The sequence below is a fragment of the Carassius auratus genome, unplaced genomic scaffold (assembly GCF_003368295.1).
Source record: "Carassius auratus strain Wakin unplaced genomic scaffold, ASM336829v1 scaf_tig00004584, whole genome shotgun sequence".
NCBI classification, from domain to species: domain Eukaryota; kingdom Metazoa; phylum Chordata; class Actinopteri; order Cypriniformes; family Cyprinidae; genus Carassius; species Carassius auratus.
The window spans coordinates 98,727-118,388 of NW_020523609.1; the positions used below are offsets into that span (position 1 = coordinate 98,727).

A 19,662-nucleotide genomic window follows, 5' to 3' on the forward strand; every position below is an offset into this window, starting at 1 on the left:
GTGGTGCTAGCGAACGGCATTAAAGCCAAAGATGTTCTCTTCAAATAATTAGAGGGTTTTATCACATCGTTCTCAGCTGCTGGGAAGCTCTGTTAATTAGTCTCGCGGTTGAAACGTATTCCCCTTTTCATCAAGACTGAATAAAACAGAATAATTGCAGGAATGCAATGTCAGAAAGCCAGTTGGTTTTAGCCTTCAAGACACATGCACACAGAGAGGTAATGATGTGAGTTTAGATGTGAGAGCATTCATGCATGCAATCGCAACTGGGACAGCCGGAGAGATGTCGCACCCATTTGTGCACGCGACTACGCTTACTTCTAATTTTAGCTTTTATAGCCATACGGATTATAGTCTAACATATTAGTGGGATTTCACTTGCCTTTGGGCATTTGATCCACCAAAATGGCTCAAATAATGGGTCAGCATTGTGTTTCTAGCTAGAATCATGTCATGCGAGCTACATAGATATTACGAATGGTTAAATCGCTGTGAGATGCAATAAAAGGAAAGACTAATCAAAAATGCAAATGCTCCGAGCGGCAAACCCGCTCAGCACAATAGCACTGAGTCGTGTTGGTGCTTGTTGAAACGAGACTGTTTCTCCTGTTTCGATAAAGCTGCTGCATTTTTTACAGATGTGTGCCAGGAGGAGCATGTAAAGTGTATGTTAATGTCTGTGAGCACAGAGAATGACTAATGCAAAACTGATGTTTCAGTCTCTGCATGGATGAATCTGATGTTTTTCGAGAGGGGGTACAGCCCTGCACAATATTCCAACTGTGCCACGTCATGTTACATGTAAGGTAAAAATGTTCTTAACTACTACAATTATTATTTTTAAGAAGAAATCCTTCTATAGACTTTATAAGTATTAATCTCTTTAACAAGTACTGTAGTAATACCATACTTCAGTTATGGTATTGCATACCAAGGTTTGATAATGATTCATTATGATTTTTTGCATTGAAAATTGCATTATAATTGTATTTTCAGATCATTCAGATAAAATAAAAACATAAACCATTAGTGTCATATGAAAAAAAAGAAGAAGCTTCACCTCCAGCCTCACAGAAAAAAACTTTTTATTGAGGTCAACAGTTACTGCTTTTACTCTGAGGTATAACAATTTCTATTGGGAATAAGGTGGTGTTGCTTCATTGTGCTCACTAAGGAGAGAAACAGTAAATTAAAAAGACCAGTGTCCTTGAGAGAAGACATGTGGGCATAGAGAATACCAAAAGTCAAAGTCCCAGTGTATTTGCAAGCCGCTTCCCCAACACGTCAGTCGGCCTCTTACACTTTTTCTTTATCTCTCTCTCTCTCTATGTTTCTCTTTTACTCTGAGTGAGTTTTGGCTCTATGCTGCCTTTTCCAATCAGCCGTGAATGAAGAGCTGCGCTCCATGGCATGGTCGGAGGACAGACTGCTTGCAATCTGTCAGCCTGATCTCAGCGGCTCCCGTGCTGCCAGGGAGGCAGTTAATGAGGTCAGTGGCACTTATCTGCAGCAGCCAGGACGGCCACGCTCCTGCTGTCTGATGCCCAGGTGGCATCTCTTCATCCCCGGTGATGCCCTTTCTTTACAGGTAGCCTTTTTCCACAGTGTCCATTGTATCATATCTGATATAACACTATGGCAATTCATGTTTGAATTGAATTTAAATATACTCATGCTAATCTTGAAAGAGAAATAAACACTTTCAAAACTGTTATCTCACCAGATGAAGGTTCCAAAATTAAGAGCAGAAAGGCTTTGAAGTATGGTAAGTCCTTTAAGAGGGAAATTCCAAAAAAACAGGGTTACCGTATTCATGGAAATGTTATCCGATAAAGGCCATGGAAGTGAATTGGTCATAAACCATCATACAACAAGACCTCTTTCACAAGTTAGCATGTTTATATAATTCTTGGGATAAAGGGAAACAGATATGGCAGGACCTCAAGCTCTAATATTGACTTTGGGATGATTTAACTAATGAACATTATAAAATACAAAAATATTAGTACAGTATCACCCAGGCTGTCCTCACTTTACACTGAACTTCATAAATAATTCAACATTAATTTACCAAGATGCAACTCCTAATAAAGTTCTGTAATAAGGCTTTAAAATGAGTAAAGATAGCTGCAATCAATTCAATCAAAAGAAAAGGAAAGTGTACGAGTGTGATCGGGCCTGCTTGCATGCTTTCTCTGGCCATGCAAAGACACCCAAAGATGGCGTTTTTATGGGATTAGGGTCCAGATGGTGAGTCTACACATGGTGAGTCTACACAGTAACTAAGGCAGTGGGCTAAGCCACCACTACACAGGCTTTAAGTCACTATAATCGTTGACTTCCATGAACACTATGGATAATGTAACTCCAATGATCAGTAGATCCTTGCATTAAGCATATAGATTTCATTATTTGGATCACATTGAGACCGCATTGAGTATTAATTCTCAACAAAGTAAATTTGATGGAGAGAAAACAATGGGCTAAAATCCCTCTAGATACACACTGTTATTGGACAACAAAGTTGATGGAATTGATTGATAAAATTTCTATAGAATATCTCCATGAATTTAATCTCAGGGTTAAGCGCCTTGCTTAAGGGCACGCTCACTTGGGACTTGCTTCCCATGAGGACTCAACCAGCAACCTTCTGGTTATCAGCTTCTAACATTAACCCCTTCACCACCTAGAAATAAATCAGAGCAAGTCATGAAACAATTCAGAGTCATAACGTCAACTAGGTAAATCTGAAAATCCTTTCAAATAACCTAAGTCATGATGTCCGCTTCCTGTCTCAAGAGTCCATGTGAGCAGGGAAGCAGCTATTTGAGCCAAAGGCGATTCATATAGTCATGCCCAGTAAATGGATTACTTAAAGTGTGTCCGGGTGTGTGCTGAGAGCCACGCTGGGAAACCATCCTGTCCTGAGGTGTGCAGGCACTTGGCAAGGCCCAAAAGCCCTCCACCATCCCCGTCTCCCAGAGAAACAAAAGCCAACTACAAAGCCCAAGGTGCCAACTCTGGACATCCCAACAGTCTGTTGTTGCCAGTATCCTTGGGGATTGCCTCCGAAACGTAAAAATGTACTTAAAGGTTTAGTGCACTCCAGAATTAAAATGTCCTGATAAATTACTCACCCCTATGTGATTCAAGATGTTTATGTCTTACTTTCGTCATTCCAGGATTTTTCTCCATATAGTGGACTTCACTGGGGGTCAAATTGTAGTTTCAGCAATTTAGAAAGAAATTTGAGAAAATTAGATAGTTTTGTTGCTCTACTCTAAGTTTTTGAACCAAAGTACACAGGCAAAGAACTAACCAATCGTGACTTTTCCAATGTGATTACGTAATGTGTGAAGTCGCGGAGCCTTCATTTCTTTTCGAATGAAGAAAGAAAGATATGAACATCTTGGATGACATGAAGGGTGAGTAAATTATCAGGAAATTTTAATTCAGGAGTGAGCTAGTCCTTTAAAAATGGATAAATGGCATTGACAAAAGCTCCTCCAGTGTTTAGCACTAACATACACCTAAACCAGCTAATCATATTGAAAGTATACTGCAGGAATGAGGGCCTTCAGAAACAGGATTGGATACCCCTACTAATAAGCAGTTCTTCTCAACCACCATTTCTAGAAATTACAGATGTTACACAATATGTTTTTGCTGAAACCAACAGGAAAATATGGTTGTTTCTTAGGTACCAAAACATCTGTTCCAACCAAAGCCTTTCATGACAAAATGGCAGCCGAACGCAATGAAGATGCTGTCTTCAATTCAGAGTATAAACAATGTTTTCATGGAAGAGGAGGGAAATCACTCTTAATCACATTAGCACAAGCCTTTTGTTATGCCAAGAACATTCAAGAAATCAAGACTAAGTTATGTTCCTGTATTCTTCTTCTGTTCTGTTGTGTATAGAGACACCTGACAACCGCAGATGACCAAAATAACTGCAGCCTGCAAAAGGGAAGAAAAAGAGGAACACAAAAGAGAAAGCCACAAACAAAAAGACACTGAGAGGCTAGAGAGAACAAGCAAGCGACTCCACGGCAGTAGAGATGAGATGGGAAAGGGAGAGACAGATACTGGAAACATAAAAGCAAAAGCCCATAGGAAAGAGGGTGGAGAGAGCAGACAGCAGCCATTGGACGAAGGGAAATAAATCCCCATGGCCAGATGGTGCTCCCACATTCACAGATTAGCAACCCAGCTAAAGTCTGAAACGCATACAAACACACACACACATGAAGTTACCTTTAAAGGACCAAGTAAAGGCTGTCAGGGTCTCAAAATGGCATTAGTGTACAAAACAGCATTAGCAAATAAGACTTCACACATGAAAGATCCTGTGGTGTGTCTCGCAGTCGCTTGCAATTACTAGAGGCAATAGGAAATTGGGTATGAATGGAATCATGCTGACACAGCAGGGAGCAAAAGCTCTTGTTGACCTCTCTATCTTACACATGAATTGTGCATCAACGTACTGATTTCCTCAGACCATCGGTCTCCTGTAACCCTCTCAGGGCCATCTGTCATCTTGGGATGAGTCTGTCTGTGCATGCATATGTAAGTGTATGCTCATGTAGCCGATTCTAGGTGTGCCATTTCCTGCTTGGAATCGTTCATGGAAAAGATTGCTTTTAATTTTTTATTAGGATAATTCAACTTAGCCAGTGCCACAAATCCTCAGATTGACAGTGGCCTCCAAAACAACCAAAGAAACCACTCCAGCGTCCTCAGCACAAGATGATCACTTGGGCCCACAGCTACTTCTAATCTTAGCCTACAAAAGAATATTCCCAATTATTTATCCAAATGGCCATTTTCCTTATTTTAAGTAGTTTGAATCCTGGCCACTTTGTTTCCTGTCTACTCTATAGTGTCCTATAATAATAAAGGCAAAGAATGTTGGGGTTGGGTCTTTTGAAGGCATGCCCAGGGGCCCAGTTTGAGTAGGTTGAGTCAAGAGTCAAGACTGAGACGTCAGATCAGTGTGTCATCCCTGTTGCCATTGCTCTATGGTTGTTTTAGCTGGCTGAACATGTTGAAATGTTATTTATCGGATCATAAAGTTCTTGTAAACTGGCATACTGTATTTTGGTGATTATTGCCATTAGTAAGTATCTCATTGGTGCAGTGTGAATTAGCCTTGAAAGAGTACAAGAATAAAAGAGAAAATGGTGTAGCAGCAGGATTGGTCAGTAAAAGGTGTTAAAAGTAAAAAATATATATATTTTAGCAAAAGTCTGTTAATCTGGGACATCCGAAGCCATTTTAACATTGCACAAAATACCACAGCTTTTTCAGAATAAAGGTAATTAAGAGGAATCAATTGGGACAGCTTGAGGGAATGGTCCCTGGGCTACTCCTGTCTATTGCTCTCACATCAAACTCAGATATCACCAGCAGGCCCACCCCAGAAATAAAAAGAGGGAGATGAAAAAAAGAGAGAGGGTACACATCAAACAACATGTCACAGCTGCCGAGCAGAGACAACAAGATTAAACTGTCCTATTTTTTATTTTTATTTTTTATCTCCACTGTCTACATTTTTCCCTGTCTCTGCCTTACACCAACAATTTCCTAACAAGGCACGACATGATAAAGCTACATGCGATAAATCCTATCTCCTACAATCCTATATCCTACACCTTTATCTGAAGTGACTAGCATCACACTCAACATATACGTTTAATCAGCATGTAAATTCTAGCACATGACCTCATGGATTCATAGTTTTTGTCTTAACCACTTGCAACAGCGACAATCAATGCTAGAGAAGATAAATTGATCTCTATTTCTATCTGGGTAGCCACAATTATATCACTGTACCAAATGTCAGTAAAATATAACTAAAATAAGGCCATTTTGGTTTTATTTTTGCTCCAAGTAGCTACATGCTATACTTGTGGGGCTTCCTCCTCCCTCACAGACAACATGGATGAAACAGTTGTGAATAAGACATAACATGTCCCATAAGAACAGGCTTTGATGTCAACAGCATGAGTTTTATCATCAAACAGGGAAGAATGTTGGCAATATTTGCACTAATGCTGTTTGATGTCTGCTACTTTTGAGCATTAGCATCATTAACGCAGGTTCTGTGGACCCATGCTAGTCTCTTAGCTTCTCATTTAACACAGTTTAGGTCACCTTATGAAAAGTCAGACGCTCTCAAATTTGATCAGTGATCCTTTTAAGACTGAGTGGATGGAGTGGTTTGTCGTGACAAACCACTTGATTTAATTTGATGAGTTGCTGGAAAACCAACCACTATTTGGAGCTCCACAACAGGAAGTGAGAGCTCTCGTGGAGATATTAGCATTATCAGTACTTCACAGATAATTCCTTTTAAAATTACAACTTTACCTTTAGCTTCACTGAATGTGGAAAGCAAATGCAAAATCCTTTGAAAAGTTTTTTTTCTTTTTTTTTTCTAAATAACGATCTAAAAGGGATCAGACTGTTAAACTAACTGCTAGGCCACAGAGGCCTGACCTCTGTAAAGTATTCAGTCAGATATAAAAGCCTTCACATACACATTGAAGCAGTTTTTCCCGTCACATTAGGTCAAGTGTTCACATTTAATCAAGGTCAAGAGTTCACTGTGGTTTGTTTAAGCCTTTCACGTTGTGTGTATACATCAATTTCCCTCTGTTCTATTTGATGGGCCAGATCAAAACAACAAAAAATATCATGTTAAAATTTCACTGCTATTGGACACTAATCAAGTTCTAATTCTAAATTTAAGGAAAATGTGACCTACACTTAATTATAAAACATTAAATTGTTTATCCACATTGTTCCCATTAGAGAGCACAGGCAGTAATCAATATTAGCGCCTAAACATTTACCAGGGCTCCCACTGCTCGGGAAATTTGATGTTTGCCCCATTGTCGGGAAGGAGACAAATGTGCCCAGGCGTACACACACACACTCATTCCTTCAGCTGATCAACTATGACAGGTCTTTTTCCCAAGTAAATGCATGTGTGGGGTGAATTATTCTGTGCTGTTTACTGGATGCATCGACTAGAAATGCTTTGCAAAAGCAGCGTGTCTGTGAATTGCATGAATAGGTAGATTTTACATTCCGGAAAGTCATTATCTGGGTCATTAACATACTAACACTGGGCACGAAATGACAAAGGAGCCCAACCAATGAGGAATGTTTTATGTAACCAAAAAAAAAAAAAAAAAAAAAAAAAATAGGATTTTGGTGGTGGAGGCAAAACTTAATGTCATTTCTTATACAAATAGACCCATGAAGAGATACTTTGATTTGTTTCAATTAATCTAAGTATTTAGCATATTACAGACTTAAAGTAGGCTGAAACTGCAGACATTTCCATGCTGATTTTGAGTCCTGGTTTAAATATGTTCAAATGTGTTAACACAAAGCTGCTTACTGTCAGCTGTAAGCCTGAAAAATTATCCAAAATATTATTAAACAAACAGGCAAAAGGCAGAGAATGTGTAAAACTATTGTGTGTCTAATCTGTGAAGCATTTTCTGTTGGTGCAAATTCTGTGTGGGCCTGGTTAGCAGTTCGCGGTTAGCATGTGTTAAGACTGATTCTCACGTTTAGGCTATCCACTGGCCAAATCACAAGATCAACAGATACATTATCAATGAAATATCCCAAAGTCATTTGGGAACTCAAAGAAGTCAGCAAGAACAACTTATTCCTCAGATTTCTGCATTATGAGTATTTATAAGTCGAAAAGTACAGACTCAATGTGCTAATGTAAATGTTGTTTAAATGACTTCTGGAAATGTATAATCGTAAAGCAATGGTGTTGTTTATTTTATTTTGACTTAATTTGAAATGAACAACTACTACCGACATAGACTGACGGACTGTGTTTATCTATTAAAAAACAAATCATGTTAGAATGAGAATAATAAGCTAGCAGCATGTTTACAACAGAGATATGCAAGAGATATGCAGATATGCAAAATATCATGTTAAACCTTGGGTTCTCAAATAAACGCCATGGGCAGCTTACTGTAAAAAGCTTTAAAATTTAGATCATGAGTGTCCAATTTGCTGATGGAATGGCTATGTTAGCTTCTGGCTAGTGATCTAACTTAGCATAATGCTACGGCACGCAGCTTATCGTGATTAATTAATAATTGGAGCTCTATATAATACCTCAGAGGAATGACTGGACTCTCTAGTATTCAAGAGAAATGTTGAAAATCTCCCCAAGACATTCCTAGGCAGAACATAATAAAGTAACAAGCATGCTAATCCAGATAACAAAATGTTATGTTCTAAGAACATTTGCTAACTTTCCAGTGAGATAGGAAAACATTTATCTGAATGTTCAAAATGTCCATTTTGTAAATGTTTTTGGTTGCATATGAACATCAAGGAACACTCTATGTTATGTTATCATTTTGCAAACATTATAGCAACATTACTTGTATATGATCATTAAAAAAATGTTGCAAACATCTAACTAAAATGTTTCAGAAAAGCATTCCATGAATGATGTATTAACATGTTTGTGCTTTTTAATGTTTTTTAGAACATTACTAAAGACCAGTTAACTTTATATGAACATTGTATTAGCATTGCTGTTTGTAAGTTTGTTCGATTTAGGATTTAACAACAAGCTATGTATGCTAACAAACAATTGCTAACTAGCTACGACAAGCATCAGAATATGTTGGTATCAGAATATGGTGGTACTGTAGTTTCTTTGTTTCCGGGGTTATTCAGAATTGCTCCACCAACAGAAAAATATAATTGGACCAATGAGATTAAACACAAAAGGAGAAACTGCCAAAGACTGATAGCGCCTTTTATTTCCATATGCGGTCTGCGTTTTGAATGTGAATCTGCTGACCTTCTATACCACACACAAAAAATACCACACACATAATTAGTAAAATTTCCCCACTAAATGTGTTCTGATTGGCTACAACAGTGTCATTAGGACCAGATAGCTATAACTAGCTATTCAACACCATGTGCTTAAATGACTGTATTAGATAATGCAAATATCTGATAAAAAAAAAAAAAATGTGTGTTAGAACATTCTATCCCAAAGGGGCTGGTGGCTTCTGACTCTGTTGACCACAAAATATGTGTTGAATTCAGTCAAACCTGCTAAAAAAAGCCTGAACTCCATATGAACCATGATGCTTTGATGCATTGTGCTGGAAGCAGAATTATAAAAACATATCTGCTAGCTGCCGGAATTCATCTAGATGGTGCGCAGGAAATCAAGGTGGGCGCACCATCCTTGAACATTCACTGAGCATTACCACGGTAGAAAAAAGGATGTGTGCACTACACCATGGCCAAACCTAATCAGCACATTAACACATGCAAGGTAAAAGAGACGTAAAAACAGTCATATCACAGCTCCATTAGCATGGGGACAGCTGGGAATTGGGTCAAAGTAATTGCCCATCAGTGGAAATGCGAGAAGGGGAAAAGGGACAGAGTGGGCAAGAAAAGGAGAGATTTTTTTTAATGTAGGAAATGTGAGAATGAGAAGAGGGGGTGGGACAGGAAACATCAACTTGACAAAGAAAAGATGGCACATATGTGATAAGAGTACACAGGAGGAGGATTTCAAGAGATAAAAAAAAGAGTACAGGCTAAATAAAGATGAAGCATGTACTCTGCTCGTTCATAATTTAAGATAATTTGAAGGCTTAGTGGCTGAAGTTGGCTTTTCTGTATGTTTCTATTTATTTCATGTTGATAAGCCTGCTACTCAAGATCTAAACTCAGCCGCTCACAGTCTGTTCACTGAGCATAATGTTTACAAAGATGAACTTTGTCAAACTGGCAAGCTCTAATCTGGTTGGTCGGACTCTTTATTTAGCTATTTTTTTTGTCATTCTATATATACATCCATCGATTTAAAATATTATGTCCCCTTAGTACCAATTGAGCAATATTTAAACACCACAGTCTACCTGAGTATTGTTCCATCCCTTTATCTTCTGAGGTCTACTTCCAGCAGGATAATGCAACATGTCACAAAGCTCAAATCATCTCAGACTGGTTTCTTGTACATGACAATGAGTTCACTTTACCCAAATGGCCTCCACAGTCACCAGATCTCAATAAAGCAGCTTTAGGATGTGGTGGAACAGGATATTCGCATCATGGGTGTGCAGAAGACAAATCTGCAGCAACTGAGTGATGCTATCAAGTCAATATGGACCAAAATATTTTAGGAATGTTTCCTTGTTGAATCTATGCCATGAAGAATCAAGGCAGTTCTGAAGGCAAAAGGAGGTCCAACCTGGTACTATGAGGTGTACCTAATAAAGTGGCCAGTGAAGATTACACAGTCCTATAGAGGGTGCAACAGGATAATACATGTTTAAAGGAATTTCACATTTACGCACGGTTTCCAAACATTTAAAATGATTAACAAAATGTATACTCCGAAAGGTGTAAAATAGCTTAGAAACTGAATAGTTCAAGCATGTATCTGTTAATAACTAAATCCCACAGCGTCACTACTACTAGAGAGATGCTGTCATGTAGAAATAATTCACACACACAATCGCTCTCACTAATGCATTCATATCAATGTAATCTTTACTGTGCTACTTTATCTGTATCTGATTTGGAATGAGCGATTTTATTTGTACTGTTCGTTTTTGCGACAGCTGTCGTGTCGTGCCACTCCGCATTGTCTACACTGGATGCGACAAAGTGGCCGTTGCACATCCTTTGAACTTTGTGTCAGTACAATATAAAAATGAGCCCAGATGCACGTGAACACTGAATTCTGTTCACTTCCTCGTGTATTTGTGCCTGAAATGACACATACGCATGTAAATATCAAAATGCATGTCTCTGCAAGTATCCTTTTAAACACAGTTGCTTATGGCTTAGGTAAAGGTAAACAACTGAGAAAGAAAATGTATAGTAAATTGGTTCACAGCAGTTTAATGTTAGAATATGCAGTGTTATTTTGCATTTGATTATTCAACCAGTATACCAGAATACTGTTAGACTTACCTATTTGACATATCTATTTGTATATTAACCTGTTAATTAACATAAGTAATAAACTTAACTATTAATTAACATATCCTTCACTTAACCAAGGAATATATTCTGAGACTTTTAGTCAGACTAATTTTTTTCAATGGAAATGCAGTTTTATGTCACTACTAAGAACTGTTTGACTCCAGACTCTAGCCTCCAGTCATGTGACCTCTCTCTCACACACACACACACACACACACACACACACACACACACATTCACACACACTCACAGGGAGAGAGAGAGAGAGAGAGAGAGAGAGAGAGAGAGGCCATGCAGACACACACATACACATGTCAGCCATAGTGAACATGCCATACACTGTCACCATTAACAAAGTCATTGAGGGCTAATCAATAGGCAGTGAGGCCTTTTAGAAGACAAAAGTGTTTCGTTCTAAAAGCTGACTTCAGCTTTCTATTTCAGGCTTAGGGAAAAGGACAGCCTGGCGATTTTTAGTAGAGAAAAAATAAATCTGTGCACCTAACCATCAGCACTTTCAGGATGTTGTAGTGAGAATAATATGCTTGTGAGAACAGGTTTTTGGTTTTGGCTTTGGGGACTTTTTATAGCACTTCCATACCCGTGAGAGAACAGTTTAGAGTACCTGCCTCCACTCTGTATACATTTGCCCACTTTTTATTTAAACCCAATCAATTGGTGATTAAAATTAAGCCACGTCTACATTTCTGTATAGCTAGTTTCACCCAGAAATACATCAAATTAAATTGCATCAACAAAAATTATAAATATGCAAGCCACATTTAAATCCATGTTCACATGCAAATGTAATAAGTTACAAACATTAGTGAAATATACCAATCCCTCATGCTAATCTACATTTGCTCTACAACACAAGGTCGGCAGACATGTGATTCACCTCCCCGGCAGTGACTTGCTTACTAAACCATGCTAATTTCTGACTGTGACAACAGGGTTGTTATGGTAATGCTGGAATCCCTGTGCCAGAGTTCCGCAGGCCGGCTTCTGTTTCACAGCGGTTGCCATAACAACAACGGAACTCTCAGAAAGAATCCCACAATGCTTAGGGCCCTTGTGCCGGCCTTGTCTACAAGTGGGATAAGGCATATCCTTATAGGAAAGAGATACTTTCAATCACAAACACAAAAGTTGTACTTGAGTTTGCAAATAAGAATGTTTCAAAGAAGCCTTGGAAACATTCATAATGGATTCATATAAACCGCTAAAACAATGTATGTGAAAGTTCCTGGAAAGATAACACTTGTAGGCCTTCGCTTCCCAAGTGATGATCAAAAGGTGACTAAATAAACTCGCACCAAATAAGCATCGCACCAATTTGTTGGCGAATTCTTACAGTTTGTAGCAGATCTCAATGATTAGCACTAGCGCTACCCATCAACAGGAAGAATTAATTGTTGAGGTTGATAAACAGCAAGACAGCGACTGTTGGAATACAGGGAAGTCTGAAGAAAAAGCACCTGGAATTTACTTCAAATCAGGGAAATATTGATGCAACGTAAATGTTTGATTTGAGACCTAGTGAGCGACTGAAAGAGAGCTAATCAAGTTTGTTCAGCAAGTTAAATCAGGACTCTTATTGCGAGAGCGCCGGAATGTTTAACTAATGACCTGCCGGCTGCTCAGTCGGGTTCATTCAGGAGCGTCGGGTTCGGCCGGAGGAAAGGGTAAATAGGAGGATTCCGTCGTGCCGCTTTCACAGCGATTATGTCGCTTTTGACATAAGACTTGGGATTTCGAACGAGAGGACATGTCTGAGGGAGTATCTAACTGAGGATTTGCTGAATGCGTCTTGGTTGTTAGAAAAGCGTGGTAAACCTATTTGCTGCCAGAGCGTCTCAGGTATCAATCCGTGTGTGTTGAACAATGGATCTGTGTTCAGCACCTTGGACAGCGCCTCCTGTAAAACCATTCGCTCTGTTGCTTCTTTATCAGATCTTTTCATTAATTCAGAGCACTTAGGACTAATGATACAAATGCAATTGAAACGTGTTCTATCCTCTGCAGGAGGATGTAGCTCAGATATTATCTGTAATGTTACAGTGAGGTTTAACTATAAATCCAAATCCTAGGTCCAGCTTATACTCTACATTACAAACAATACTCAGAGAGAGTTATACATTTAATAAAATGCAGCTTAAACACAATATGAATAAATGTTTTCTTGACATTCAAATGTTTAGGTCAGTACGTTTTTTTTTCTTTATTGATTCAAAAGTACAGTAAAAATAGTTTTCTATTTTTATATATTTAAAAAGCTGAAATTTCAGCATCATTTCTACAGTCTTCAGTGTCACCTGATCCTTCAGAAATCATTCTAATATGCTGATTTGCTGCTTAGGAAATATTTATTATTATTATAAATGTTGAAATCACTTGTGCTGCTTCATATTTTTGTAGACACTGCAATACATTTTTTTCAGTTATTTAATGTGTATATGTACGAGAGAGAGAGAGAGAAAGAGAGAAATTTAAAACTCTTTACAGTCACTTTTGATTAATTTAAAGCATCCTTGCTGAATAAAAGTATTATTTTCTTTAAAAATAATTACTCCAAACTTTTGAACACTAGTGTGTGTGTGTATATATATATATATATATATAGAGAGAGAGAGAGAGAGAGAGAGAGAGAGAGATAAAAATTAATTATGTATAGCAGCTATTCTAACTATATAATGAAAAATAAAAGCACAAAATAATGAGAATACACAAAAAAAGTTAAAGTATTAATCATATCCACAGAAAGCCATTAGACCCAGGCAAGCTCGCTAAGGCCACAGGCTGACCGTAAGACTTCATTAAGAATGAAGCTTTTAAATGCCGTTCGAAGACAAAATAAGAGTAATGATCAGGAGCTGACAGTTTTTTTTATATAACTGACATTCATTGCCTCTAGCAAACATTCAGCAGGGGTGCTCGTAGAGGTAACTCACAACACAAAGTGTGTGCAAGTTTGTATGGGGCTCAGGATGACAGGTCGCGCGTTGCCAATTCTACTCCCCCAGCAAGCTTTCCTTCCCAAATGTTCATGTTTGCTTGCATTGCAACAGTGACATTTGTGACTGAACATGTGAACAAGCCCCTTCTGGTTAAGGATGGCTGTAAACAGTTTGGTGGAGGTATCGACTGCTGACATCTCCTGTGTTTTGTGCCTTGTTATTCCCTTCTCTGTCTGCTTCTTTATCCCTGTGTTCCACTCTTGCTGATATTCAGCACAATCACACATTTTGGAGATGCGTGAGGGGTGAAGAGGTTCCAGAAGTTTCACAAGAGATGCATATGATATGCCAAAATAACAATACGGACAGCAAAAATGTTTTATATACTACACTGAGATATGTGCTTTCTAGCATGAACAAAACCCAAATTTGGTAAGCAGATTTGGAGCTAGTTTTTGCTATTTAAAAAAGTTAGCGTGTTGCTAAGCTAGCCACCTAACACCTGATAATTTTTGTCTGTTACTCTTAACGTAAGTGTGTAATTTGCAAGTAATTTGTGTTACTAACCTAAACAAAATCCAAAATTGGTAAGAAAAATTATACTAATAAACTCTCCCAGGAGTCGGTTTGGAATATGGAGATTTTATTTTGCTATTATATAAATTAGCGTGTTTTAGCATGCTGCTACGTTAGCCTAAGTGGTTAAACACCTAGTAAACTCTAGTATGTAGTGGCATTTAATGTTTTTCACTTTCATAAATTCAATTTTATCAACCATATTATAATCTGATAGATGAAAATTACAAATCTAGACACTTAGAAAAGTAAAGCACACCTCAACATATCACCACATCATATGAGGTATTAGCCTTAGCAAACATCGCTAGCAACTACAGTCTGAAATGTCTTCCAAACAAACAAACGGTCCACCTTTAGCTTTTAAGAAGGAAATGTAGAACCGGCAAATAGTTTATATCGTATAAAAACAGCACTGAAACTGTTTTGCTAAATTAATACAAATTACACCAAAAATCTCCCACTAAAGTTTCTGGTCTTGGTTACATGGAAGTCTGTGTGATTTCATCTCCCATTTTATCGTTTGCCAGGTTAAAAAATTGAGGTCTGGACACTTAAAATAGTAACACACCTCAAAAAGCTGCATGATTTGAGACATCAGTCTTAGCAAATTGCTAATAACAATCTAAAATCTGGCACTGAGACTTTATTCTTTTAATATATGTAAATATTAGTAATTTGCACAATTAGCTTAAAACCCTAAACTTGTATTTTTACTAATGATCTCTCAACAAGTCATTAGGAGGATTGTGTTTTAGCACATTGCTATGCATTTGCTAGCCATCTGAGACCTGTTAACCCCCAAGTACAAATATTCAGGACGATATTGTGATTTTATGATCTGCCAGGTGAAAATTTGAAGTCTGAAACACTTGAGAACACCACAACAAGCCACATGATTTGAGGCATCAGCTTTAGCAAGCATCACTAATAACTAACTGCAGGCTGAAATGTGACAGTCTCGCAAACAAACAAACTTTCCACCACATACTTTTTGAATAAAAGTTCTCATAGTGCCTCCAGAACACCTCCATCAACATTTCTGAAATCCCAAACACTCTTTTTTCCTGTCACAGGCGAGTGTGATGGCACATAACTGCACTTAATGATCTACTGAACAACAATGGACACCCTCCTTCTCACCCCGTCTCTTCGGCAGCCCACAATCACATCCTTCTATAACATTATAATTGAGCGCATCCTCTTCATTAAGCTAAGATGAATATTCAATGGCGAATATCCAAAGCGTTCCCGGGCCCAGAGTGATGCTGGACCTCTATAGCCATCCATCCAATACAGATTAAATTAGGGGACATAATAGTTTCCCCATCTGCCTGTTAACTCCTTCCTTTAAGCAGAGTTAACAGATGACAAACAAGTCTCAGAAGAACTGGAAGAGTGCTATTAGCACTATCGCGTCTATCAGCACATGCTAACTGCTAGTGTTTTAAACGCTTGACTTAGGACGTTAACAAACTTCTGAACTATGATTTTAGATATCTTGAAAGCAGAAGGCCTGGAATGGCGGATTATGAGCTGATTAAAAAATCTGGTCAAATTATTGCTAAACCGTTAACGATAACAATTCACTTTTAATGGAAAACAAATGTTTCCCTCAATAAATAAGTTCTACACAAGCAACTAAGAAGTATTTTGAGAAAAAAAAATTGATGCACATCAAGAAATTAAGACAGTGGTTATATCAGCTGGCCAAAAAAAATTATAATATTATTTAACCATGAGTGGGTCACATCACGAAGGCAGCCATTTTGAAATCACATGACCAGCTGAAGTTACTAGCATCTTGGTAAAGCCATAGAATTGGTCAATTTTGTTCCAGAATAACTTATTTATGTCTCATTGCAAATGGCACATTTGTGCAATGGCATCAGTAATTTTAAACATTTAACATGAATCTTCATCCACACCACTAGGTGTCAGTATGAGTTCAAGACAACAACCAGCATGGTCAGCCAATGTAAATGCTAATAAAAACTTAAAGTTCAGCTTCAAAAGATGAACCTGATTAGTATACATTCAAAGTGTTTAACATGTATATAAACTTTAAATTAGCTTCTTTGTTGATATTCATTCAAACAAATGCTAGCGCTGACATGTTGTTTATTTACACATTTTTTTTTTTCAAACATCGAATAACAAAGCGCTGTATGGTTGGAATTCAGATAAATCAACATAAAAACGTCCAACATCCGATGCAGCATGAGTGCTGCCATTCGCAAATGCCCCAAGGATATGACATTACATAACATTATGGGCTGTAATTGCGCACATTAGTAAATTATACATCACCTCTAGGCATTACGAGGACATTTGGCTCTTTACCCATAAAATTGGGCAGCCTGGCCCTCTCACAGAAGATTTCCCTCTTATTATCTCCATTATATCAACAATGTCACCTATGACTTATGTAGAGAAAGCAGCGGTGAATAGTGTAGTTACTAAAATGAAGCCATACTTCGGTAGCCTTTTTCTCATAATCAAAATAAAGGGTTGAATTTGATATATGTGCTGGTAATCACCATCTCAAATATGATAATTCCCTTCCAACCTTAACAATGGTTCTCTACTGATATCACCTGTTCTGGTCCCAAAAAAGCCAAATTTGTAAGAAACAAAACCATTGTTAAGGTTTGATCTGTATATTTCTCTCCTGATTCAGACAAGAACTTTTATTTTTTTCACTGGACAAAGCAATACTATGGTATCATAGTTTAGCCAGAAGCAAACATGTAAAGTTAAAATCATATTCATGATTTTTTTGTTTCTTACAAACACAGATTTTTACTTAGATGTTAACTGGAGTCACTTTTTGGTTTATTGTCATGTTTTTATCAGCCGTTTGGACTCTCATTCTGACGGCACCCATTCACTGCAGAGGATCCAGCAAGTGATGTAATGCTACATTTATCCAAATCTAATGAAGAAAGAAACCCATCTACATCTTGAATGGCCTGAGAGGAGTACATTTTTCCCAATTTTCATTTTTAACTGAACTATTTATTTTAATAAAAAATATCTTAAAGAACAAGCAGAATTAATATTGACCTGCTATGATTTCTACAGTAAAATAAGAGACAAGGCCTTCATTGATGTGAACTGTGTGGTGCATTAGCAGGCTGTGGGGTTAGCATCACATTCAGCATGCCCATTGCATCACAAAGACCCATTCACAAAGAGCCAGCGTGAAGAGCTGTTTTTCAATGGCATGCCAGAATCTCAGGGGGGTCGGCCTTTTGGAGAACATCCATGAGTTTCCATCTTCTGCTGCCTCGGAATGTAAAACTCCCATTCTTTTGACAGATCTGCTTTCCTAGATGACAAATACTTGATCTGTTCTTATAAGTTTATAATTCTGTAAGCTCTTAAAATATATGACAGCGGATGACAGCGGATCTGACAAATGGACCGTATCTGAGGTTCTATGGCCTCCCTGGGGAGAAACTTAAAGTTTTCACTTTGACTGCTTTGCTATTACTTGCAAACAAAATGCAGCACTAAAGAAGAAGAAATGGCACTGCACTTCCATCTCTTCATCTTTCATATATGTGTGATTTTTTTAGTCAAGGACACTTTGGACAACTTACACCTTAAAAAGTACAACTTTAAACATGATACATTTAATATGTATTTTGGTATAAGAATTTTGGTACATGTGTTCACAGTTTGACTTTCTTATTACCAGTTTGATTTTAACTTAAAGTTTACATTTCAGAAGATTTTGTTTTCTTAATATATTTGTATTTACATTTTAATTGTTTTAATTTAAGTTTTAGATTTAGCAATTTTAGTCACTTTTATTCAACTTAAGCACATATTTTTAGATAGATTTTAGATTAAAATCTTTTTTAAAAAGACTTTTTTTAATATTGTGTTATGTATGAATGAGAACTTTTTGAGAAAAAAAACTGACTTGGTCATAAAATGCAAGTGAACAACTTTGAATGCAATATACATATTCATATATATATAATAAATGTATAAATGTAAAGTTATAAAAAAAGGTCATGCAAATCAATGTCCTCTTATTTTTTTCTAATATGAAACATCATCTTTTAAATTACACTTTCATAATAACCAAATATAAGAACTATACAATTGTTGTCTAACATGGTTATTTTAATTGCCATACAAAATGTAAAAAATAAAAATAAAAAAATAATAATATATACATACATATATATATATATATATATATATATATATATATATATATATATATATATATATATATATATATATATATATATATATGTTTTTTGCCAAATTAGTGTTTACACTCTTCTAAATCTTAGGGACAACTCATTAAAGACACTCAATTAAAAACTATAAGGCTATTATTAAGGCTTTTTCTTCCTCCAAAAATGGTTTCTTTGCAATCAATTGGAGACTTTAAATAAAAGTAATTTAAAAACAAGGCTTCAAACCACTAACACCAAAAAAAAAAAAAAAAGCCAGCAAATAACATCTATCAAAAACACAGAAGTGAAGGCTGCCATTTTGTATCGTGACTCACGCGAGCACAGAAAGCCGAGACCACCAGGACTGAGTCTAGCTCCACAACAATGCATCTTACTGATCTGCATTAATCTGACCGATGTGACAGCTGGATTGTAGATGACCAATCACACACCCGCCCTAATGCTGAACATGGTGACTCATCAGGGCCTTACCAGACCAATCATTCAGATTCCCAATTTACTGCAGCAAACGTTTCATTTTTAATAATCCATACAAGCCTTTTTATCCATAATCCATACAAACCCCGGTGTTAGAATTTGCTTCTGTGTGTACATGGAGCTTGTCTGTATCTATCAGGCACAGTAGGGGATCTGTGATCTGCACTGGCATTTAAAACACACTCTGCCGTCACACTTTTGGGTGAACGGTGACCACTGCAACACGCTGACAGTGCATTTGTTCCGTGAAGACGCAGTGCGTTTGTTTGAGAAGCTTGTGTGGTCTCAGAAGATGCTTCTGGTGTGGATGATGCGTGTTTGAGCTCAACACGAGATGTTTTCCACCGTGCACCTGTTGGAAACGCGCCGCGCGCATCGCCTCCTGTCGGTGGAGTGTGACATCCTCACCAGCAGCAGTG

The 19,662-nt window shown here is 37.5% G+C and overlaps 1 protein-coding gene across 1 annotated transcript in view; it reads right to left on the minus strand.

Moving 5' to 3' along the window:
• LOC113070581 (dedicator of cytokinesis protein 3-like) overlaps positions 1 to 19,662 on the minus strand; it is a 102,763-nt gene that overhangs the window by 82,068 nt on the left and 1,033 nt on the right. The window lies entirely within an intron of this gene.